Source organism: Podarcis pityusensis (assembly GCF_964106645.2).
Source record: "Podarcis pityusensis genome assembly, chromosome: 2".
In the NCBI taxonomy this organism is placed as follows: Eukaryota; Metazoa; Chordata; class Lepidosauria; order Squamata; family Lacertidae; genus Podarcis; species Podarcis pityusensis.
Genome location: NC_138029.1, coordinates 91,271,504 through 91,280,987, shown reverse-complemented (window position 1 = coordinate 91,280,987; position 9,484 = coordinate 91,271,504). Strand labels below are relative to the sequence as shown.

The 9,484-nt window shown below is 42.5% G+C and overlaps 1 long non-coding RNA gene across 1 annotated transcript; it reads right to left on the bottom strand.

The window, feature by feature from the left end:
* Nucleotides 1-820: 820 nt before the first annotated feature.
* LOC308471687 lies at nucleotides 821-7,398 on the bottom strand. The gene is made up of 3 exons (XR_013983082.1): nucleotides 7,342-7,398; nucleotides 3,076-4,009; nucleotides 821-1,336 (listed from the first exon to the last, which is right to left on the bottom strand). It is a non-coding gene; the product is annotated as an uncharacterized lncRNA (long non-coding RNA).
* Nucleotides 7,399-9,484: the final 2,086 nt, after the last annotated feature.

Sequence of the window (9,484 nt, the reverse complement as noted above, 5' to 3'; positions counted from 1 at the left end):
TGGCTGGATCCTGAATGAAGGCAATTGGGCCTGATCCGGCCCGCGGACCTTAGTTTGCCGATCCTTAATCTATAACATGGATTTGGGCTTGTTCAACTGGTCTGTTCAATACCTAGATGAGAAATGAGTAGAATCAATACAACAGAAATAATTGGACAGAGCCAAACTCATTTTCTATAATTCTGTCCTATGTTTCTCCCAGAATGACATTTCATAGATCAAGGGACGATGTTATCCCGGCATTGTCTGGGTTAATAATGAAGTCATTTATTCATGCAAAATGTAGATGCTGCCATCCATACACCCAAAGACCTGGTAGGCTAGCTTTCTTGAACGATAGTAAGCTTTCATCCTGGGCATCTTCCACCAAAATACCACAACCCATTTTTTTCAGAATACATTGCCTTAATTAATTCACTGACACATTCAAAAACATATAAGAAGACAGAAGAAAGGGGGGATCCAATAGAAGTTTGGAGAGAACTACAGGCAACAGGGGGACGCGGGTGGTGCTGTGGGTTAAACCACAGAGCCTAGGACTTGCCGATCAGAAGGTCGGCAGTTCGAATCTCCGCGACGGGGTGAGCTCCCGTTGCTCAGTCCTTGCTCCTGCCAACCTAGCAGTTTGAAAGCACGTCAAAGTGCAAGTAGATAAATAGGTACCGCTCTGGCAGGAAGGTAAACGGTGTTTCCGTGTGCTGCTCTGGTTCGCCAGAAGCGGCTTAGTCATGCTGGCCACATGACCCGAAAGCTGTACGCCGGTTCTCTCGGCCAGTAAAGCGAGATGAGCGCCGCAACCCCAGAGTCGGTCACAACTGGACCTAATGGTCAGGGGTCCCTTTACCTTTACAGGCAACAAGAAAGGGTGCGCAAAGACCTCCACAAAAAAGAAGGGCAGATTTGAGGGCATGGAGATGCAAGAGCAGAGAAGGTAAGACTTTGCACTTCATTCCCTCTGTGTGTTCCATTTCCTCCAGGCAAGAAAAGTTCCAAGCTCACCCATCAGCAATGGCAACAAATAACATTCCAGGTGTCGCTGCCATTTACGGTGTGTTGCAGTCCATTGAGCACATGTAGGAAAACCCAGCTGTAGTATTCTCAGTGACACTGTTGGGAAATTAATTCCCAAGTGTGTTACCTATCAATCAGTTGATAAATTTTCACCTGTCCCCTTGCAAATTGGAAGATCATTCCTGAGAAAAATAACCAGGGGGTTGTCTTTCATCAAACATGCCTGCCGTTGGAATTGTCCTAGAAGCCATCAATTTGTTATGGTTTCCTGCCTTTTCTGCCAACTGCAACTTCCAGGTAGGGAAAAAATATTTCCTCACCTCACCTGAAACAATTAAGGGAATGTGCCGTTTACAACCCAATCACAACGACAACCAATTAGTCTACTAAAATACTTACAGCTCAAAGTCAATGGGACCCAGTCAGTGTGTGGCCACTACATATCCAAGTAAATTTGTAGTGTTCCCCTTAATCAGAAGAAAATAAATGAAATCTTTTGGATTTCTTCCAGCCCTTTTTGACTGTGGTTTCCCAGAGCGGGGCATCTGATCACCTCAGGGACATTTGATAAGATGTATTGGAATAATGTGCACATCACTCAGCCATCCTGAATAACCACAAATCTACCTCAGAGTATATAAACATAAAACAACTACAAATAAATGGAACAACCTCCGTTGTTTGTGTCTGAGCAGACAGAATAGCAGTATACACTGGTAGGTTTTTCCCCCTTGGGCAAAGTGTTGAGAGAGACGTATATCAGGAGTGATCCCAACTTCTGGAATTTAGAGTTTGGGGCCACTTGCACACATTTAAGGCACATGTATCAAAGATTTAAATCACATTACTCCCACCCCCCAAGAATCCTGGGTATTGCCTTTGGAGCCATAATTCCCAACATCCTTAAAAAAAACTGTTCCCAGGATTCTTTGGGAGAAGTAGTGTGCTATTTGTGTGAATTGGGTGAGCTTCCAACATATGGTGTGAATATGCCCTTTACTTTATATACAAAAAGCCCTGCAAAATTTTGTAAGCCATGGAGTGATCCACTGGAATGTTCTTCAGTTTTAGAGGACGTGGCTTGAGTAGATGTTCGGAATATATCTGAGTGATTGTATTACAATCTAAAATACGTTTTGTCAACAGAAAAATCTTAGAAACATCCAGTAGCTTAATATACCACTAGAAATTGATGGAGTGTCATTAAAGCAGAGCAATCCATCAGGTCCAACATACACAATGGCTGTGATGGTTTATGTTTATTTCAAGAAAAATGAAACTAATGTTTTTTCAGGAATGATTGTTTCTGGGACCAACCCAAGAATATGTAAGCCAAGACAAAATATAGCTAAGAAACCTGATGCATTTTATACAGATTACTAACTCCCTCCCCTGGTAGCAGATTTCTAGTAGTGATTGTCATCTGCCATTAAAATGTTTCAAGCTAGGACTATGCCATGCCTATGTTCTGTACATGGACAGTATTAAGTATCTGCAAAACAGTACAGTGGTACCTTGGGTTACATACGCTTCAGGTTACAGACTCCGCTAACCCATAAAATAGTACCTCGGGTTAAGAACTTTGCTTCAGGATGAGAACAGAAATCACACGGCGGTGGCACAGCAGCAGCAGGAGGCCCCATTAGCTAAAGTGGTGCTTCAGGTTAAGAACAGTTTTAGGTTAAGAATGGACCTCTGGAACGAATTAAGTACGTAACCAAAGGTACCACTGTAGTCTGCTCTATGCACAAATGGATTTGATAGTTTCATGATGGGTGAGTCCAGTGTACTTGAACAAAGGTGATCTGCTGGCTTCTACTTTGCTTCTGTGAATGTATAAAAATGTTCACCACAAAGTTTGGTTTCTTTGTATATTCATAGGTATGGGTGAGTTTGTCTGTTTCATTTTTACATGCATTCACCCTTGAGTGGTTTTGTTCCATTTCTTCAGAAATCTGTGGTTTTGAAAAGAAGTGCATTCACACATATAACACATTTAATTACACATGCATAAAGGTCTAGTTTTAAATACAGTTTCTCCCAAAATATGCATTTTAAACGTACCTTTGATACTTTTTAGAGCTCGGCACTGTGTCAGAACATCTGAGAAGTGGATAATTAACTCCTAATCCACACATTAGTCTGAGAGGTGCTGATCAGCTGAGTTCTCATCGGAATTCACGAAGACTGAATTCTTCAAGCATCTCTAATGGAACTTGGAAGCAATTCCCAATGGCTTGCTAGTGTGTGAAATGCATGGAAGCTTATCCATAGGGGCAAAAGATCTAAAAAATTCAGGGACTGGTAGGATACACATAATGGGGTGTGTGTGCAAGATGTCAGTTATGTGATGGCTGATTTCCTACATACACACAGTTTTGCTCCCCCCCCCCATACTTTTGTGCCTTCTTGTTGTTGTTTAGTCATTTAGTCATGTCCGACCAGAGCCCGCCAGGCATTTCTGTCTTCCACTGCCACCCACAGTTTGGTCAAACTCATGCTGGTAGCTTTGAGAACACTATCCAACCATGTCGTCCCCTTCTCCTTGCGCCCTCCATCTTTCCCAACATCAGGGTCTTTTTCAGGGAGTCTTCTCTTCTCATGAGGTGGCCAAAGTATTGGAGCCTCAGCTTCAGGATCTGTCCTTCCAGTGAGCACTCAGGGCTGATTTCTTTCAGAATGGATAGGTGTGATCTTCTTGCAGTCCATGGGACTCTCAAGAGTCTCCTCCAGCACCATAATTCAAAAGCATCAATTCTTCGGCGATCAGCCTTCTTTATGGTCCAGCTTTCACTTCCATACATCACTACTGGGAAAACCATGGCTTTAACTATACGGACCTTTGTTGGCAAGGTGATGTCTCTGCTTTTTAAGATGCTGTCTAGGTTTGTCATTGCTTTTGTGCCTATCTGCTGGCAATTCCATAACCTTCCGTTGGATATTTATTTAATTTATTACCTTTGTGTGCTGCCGCAAAATACAAAGTTCTCTGGGTGTCCTGCAGTAAACAATAAAACAATCTGAACACAAATAAGACACTGAACCGTAAAAATACTTTTAAGTGCATGGATTTTTAAAAATAATTATTCACTGGGTGGAATTCAACTACACAGTTGCACTAACTCAAGGATTAGCCCAATGGCATTTCTCCCCCTCTCTTTCCTTGTGCATGGAGTGCACCACCCCCAAATCTGTTCTGGAGGGTTCAGAGAACCCCCAGAACAGATTTACAGGTGTGGAGGAAATGTTCTGTCATGCAAGGAGAAAACCTTGCATTGCCATAACATTTTGATAAGAACTGCATCAAATACACCTCATTGTCATAGGAGAGGAATGTTTTGAAGTAGCCCTTTTTCTTTTCTTTTCTTTTCTTTTCTTTCCTTTCCTTTCCTATTTCTTTTTTCCTTTCTATTTTTTTCTGCCAGTTTTGAAGATAGAGAGCCAAAGGCTCAAGCACATACAATAAAAACATGGCTAAACAGGGATCTGAATTCTTACCTCCCAACTCTAATCGATTTTCTTCATTGAACTCTGTCGGCTATCAGTGTAAAAATAAACACTCGAGTCTGAGATTCAGCTTGGGAATTTTAAATTGGTAGTGAAAGATCCATTCTCAAAGGAATTTCAGACGTTGCTTTGTTCTGAATCAGGTCACTGGTCCATTTAGCTCAATACTAATACTGACCATTAGTGGCTTTTCAGGGTTCCAGGCAGCCGATATTCTCAGCCTTTCCTGGAGATGCTGGAAATTGAACCTGGTACTTTCTGGGCACAATGCAGATGCTCTATGAGTGAACTACAGCCTTTCCCCTAACTATGGCTGGATCTATACACATCAAAAAAGCAATTCAGTTTGTAAACTTCATAAAGGGAAATCCCATTGGTGAAAGACAGGACTCCACAGCGCCATCTGGTGTCACAGTGTTTTACACATATAAAGCGTTTTTTCTTTACCAATGTAGCTGACTCCTTTGACTCTCGTTCTAAATTTGAATACAGGTTCATTTCTGAAATGTGCAATGAACGAGGTTGTTGAACAGATTCTTGGGCTGGAGTATTGTTTATGACGGGTTGGGAGAGGTTGTTGTATCTTTGGTTTTGGATCTTACAATTTATGTGGAAATTGTTTCCATTTGGTTGTGTACTTTCTGATGTGCTTTATTTATTGTTTATGACTTTTGTTATGTTTGTAATTGTGTAAATCTTGCCATGTTGTAAGCCACCTTGAGCATAGTTTCAACTATGGAAAGCTGGCATATAAATAAAATGAGGATGATGATGATGAGTGTGAGATGACAGAAGAAAACTACTGGACTCCCTTTTGTGTTCAAACTCAAATGTTAGCCCTAGACCTGGTTTGGACAGTTGCTTCCATCCAGCCAAGAAAATATCTCGACTTTTCTTCGCTGCAGTGAGCGATAGAAAATTCCATTCGCTCAGCCACAAATATCAGACAGGCAGTCAGACAGCACCTCAGGGAGAGAAGGTTTGAAAGCAAAGTAGAGCTGTGTGTCTTCTACATGTGCATATGAAAACTCCCAATGTGCTGACAATTCAGGTTTCCCCAATAATAGCAGTGCAGAGTCCAGATTGAGCAAAGGATCTGAACGAAAAGGCTCCCTGGGGGATGATGGTAAGAAGTCTGTGTTGGGATGGAGTTGAAATACGTTTCTGCACATGAAGAGTTTGTATTGACTTGACAAAATTATGGAGGGGGCTGTTTGCCACCAGCTTCCACGGGCCCAATAGAGTTTCTGGGTGCACTGCATCAAGCACAGTAACGAGATTTATAACAAGGAAAGGCACAGTGAACTTCAAAACTGCTGTTATAAAGCCTAATTGCTCACCCTTAAAGGCCTGACTAGATCAGTTAGTCATTAGCCTTTTCAGACACAGGACAACTTATGGACTCGGTGTTATATATCTGTGCTTTTATGTGCCCAGTTAGTTACTAGAATGGGACCCTGATCTGAATTTCTTTTTTAGGCCCCTCCCAGATGACCTGTTCATTGAGTATCCATCCTGATTTGTTTGCAGGAAGCTTTCACTGAGATTCTATTATGCCCACCCTTAAGTGTACATTCATTCTGGTTTGTGGGGAGTTTATGCAGCAATGAACATTCATACTGATTTGCCTGCATGGCGCCAATCAGTCAATAAATTACCCCACACTTTTTCATACATTTCCCCATCACACTTCTATCTGCAAAAAGTCTCTCTGTGTGTTTTAGGTGGATTATAGTGAGGGAAAGGGGGATTTTTTTCTGCAGATGTAGCAAAACATTTAAATCAAGCAAATGCTTTTCAGGTTCTTTGACTTTTCCTCTCCTATTTAACTCCAAGACCAGGGAGGAGGAGGAACATACTTTAGCTAGAGCAAAGATTTCCACTTGCACAACGTAACTTCCCCTCATGGGCTCCCGCTTCTTTCCCCAGATCTGCTCCAGGGGGTTGGAGGGAAACCCAGAACAGATTTGGGGAGGGAGAGACACTCAAGCCACATGGGGAGAGGAGAAGGAGGGGAAGTTCCACTGCACAGCCCAAAGGCTTTGTGTTAGAATTGCTTCATTGGCTATCTCCCTATGAGCTGGAGTGAACCACAAGCACAGTGTCAGGAGCCCAGGCCGCCGTCTTGATATCACAGCACGCAAGGCGTAATTAGCTTGAAGATTTATTGCCAAACAATTAGCCTCTGACACTCTAGCCGAGTGTCCATGTCTTATGATTCAGTTGACCCTTCTAAGGAATGTTTCCAGCTTCTGCAGAATATCCTGAACCTATGACCCTTACATTTCTGGTTTTGTTTTCTGTCTAATACCATTCCCATTCATCTACTCCTGGGGCTTATGGGGTAAACTTCCTCCTCTTCCGGTGAGGAACTGCTCCCCCTCCTGCCTTCTGATCCTGCCTGTGCTTCTTGAGAGATTTAGCTTCTCTCCAGCCCACCCTCTGCTAATGGCTTATCTACATCCTTTCAGAATGGGGGGAGTTGACAGCCGACTGCTTGCAGTTGTCTGAGAGAAATGCAAGCCTCTCTGTTTCTGGCTGCTTTCTAACTCATTCTGGACTTCTCTACTTTGGGCAGACACTACTGTGTGTTCATGACACACAGTTTGCCTCTTCAGCACTGGATATGCTGTAAAGCCGCCCAGAGTGGCTGGGAAAACTCAGCCAGATGGGTGGGGTATAAATAATACATTATTATTATTATTATTATTATTATTATTATTATTATTACCATTCTCAGATGCAATTGAGCCCTGTCCCCCCGTCTTAATGCTCCTTTGGATCAATGTCTAGTGAAATTGTTGTTGTTACTTTATACCTCACCTTTTCTCCTGATGCAGATAACAGATAGAAACAAGAATCACTAAAAAAGAAAAGAAAAAACAATGAATAAAAAATTAAACTTTAATAGAATTAAAACTATATACATATAAAATATGCTTAAAGCATGCCAATAAAAACAGCACTGCACCGGCCCTTTCATTAAAAGCAGTCAATTCCCAAAAGCCCGTTGGAACAAGACACTCTTCATCTGCCAGTGGAAGGACAACAGGGAGGGAGACAGTCTAGCTTCTTCAGGGAGGGATTGCCAAAGTCTGGGAGTAGCCACTGAGAAGGCCCTCTTCTGCATCTACTGGAAGCCAGTAGAACTGTTGCAGCAAGGGGGTTGCGTGCTCCCTATAACCAGCCCTAGTCAACAATCTGGCTGTACCTCTCTGAGCCAGTTGAAGTTTCTTTAACTGTGCAAATGCAGTCCTGACCACTGCAGAGTTACATGTCCAGTAAAACTAACTCTAAAATAAATAGACGCTGCAGTCCAACCCCTTGATGTCTGAAGTGACAGCATAAAGCAAAGCCAGTGCAAACAAGCAAGTGCCGAAACACCCTTGAGGGCAACTCTCTGTGGTGCTCCCTCTTTTTTGAACTTGAAAGTGCTACACTCTCATCCTTGAGATGACAGATTCCCCGGGAAAAGAGCTTTGTGCCATGACTGGCTTGTGGCTTCATAGACACTGAATGGTTTGTCTCTCCCACCTGCAGTAACATTGTCAAGATTCCATTCACAGGCTGTCAAATGTAGCAATGGCTTCCTCATCAAGCCATTGTTCCTGGATAAAGAAAGTGCCAACCAGAAATTTACAAACAGTGATAAGGACATTTTCCCCTTGATCATGCATTGGGTGAAATACATTTTAGTTACTTGCAAAGAGTAGGCAAACCAGGTCAACGTTGCCAATCCGATCACCTGCTTATTCATAGAGGATAAAGCTATCAATGGTTACTTGTTATGATGACTATGTTCTGCCTCCACTGCCAAAGGCAATTTGCCCTTGAACACCAATTTCTTGGGAACAACAGTAGAGAAAAGCTATTGCTGTCCTATTCTGCTTGTGGATTTCCCAGGGGCCTCTGGTCAGCCTAAGTGGGTCTTTGTCTGATGCAAAATATCTCTTCATGCACAAGTACAAGTGGTTTTATTATGGTCAATGATCAGTACCAAGACAAAAACACCAATTACAAAATTTAAAAGCTCAAAACAAGATAAAATGATATAAAATCACATATACTTTTTAAAAAGCAGTAGGCGGTCATTTATCTACCAGAAAGGAAACCCTTCTGATCAAGAAATGCCCATTGGTTGATATATTATATTATATATTATACTAATCCTGGGTGCTAATCGTTATATTTTGATTGCTGCTGCACAAAATTTGGCCACCTTGTAGGTTATAACAGGATTGTTATCAAGGAGCAACAGAGTGGCAAGGAACTGATTAGAGCATCCAGTATATTTCTGGCAAGATCTCTTCCTGTGTCTACATGTTCTCAATTTGTCTGATCCATTGTAAAGTCATTTAAATGGATAAGAACATAAGCCAATACTGAACAGGACCAAGATCTGATGGATCCTGTGTCCTTCCTCAAACAGTGCCAGCCACAAGATTCTGGAAAATTCTCATGTAAGCAAAGCACAACAGCAACAGCCTTCCTTCATTATTTGCCCCCAGCATCCAGTATTCAGAATTACACTGCAGCAGAACATTGACTTCTCATTTAGCTCCTCTGCTATTCTTCATTAGGCAATGCTATGCACATTTCCTTCAAGTAGGTCCCATTGAACTTAACAGAATTGGCAAGTACAAAGCAGCACATCCCTGTACTGCCGCCCCCCACTTTTCAATCTGTTTGGAAGACATGCATATTCCTTCTGTAAGGAATATGTCTTTGTCCTTGTCCATGGAGTTTTCTTGGCAGGGATACTGGAGTGGCTTGCCAGTTCCTGCTCCAGGTGGATCACGTTTGGTCAAAACTCTTCACTATGACCTGTCCATCTTGGGTGGCCCTGCACAGCATAGCTCATAGCTTCTGTGAGTTATTCAAGCCCCTTCGCCACGGCAAGGCAGTGATCCATGAAGGGGGAAGATCATGGCTACTGGGCCCATCACCTCCTGGCAAATAGAAGGGG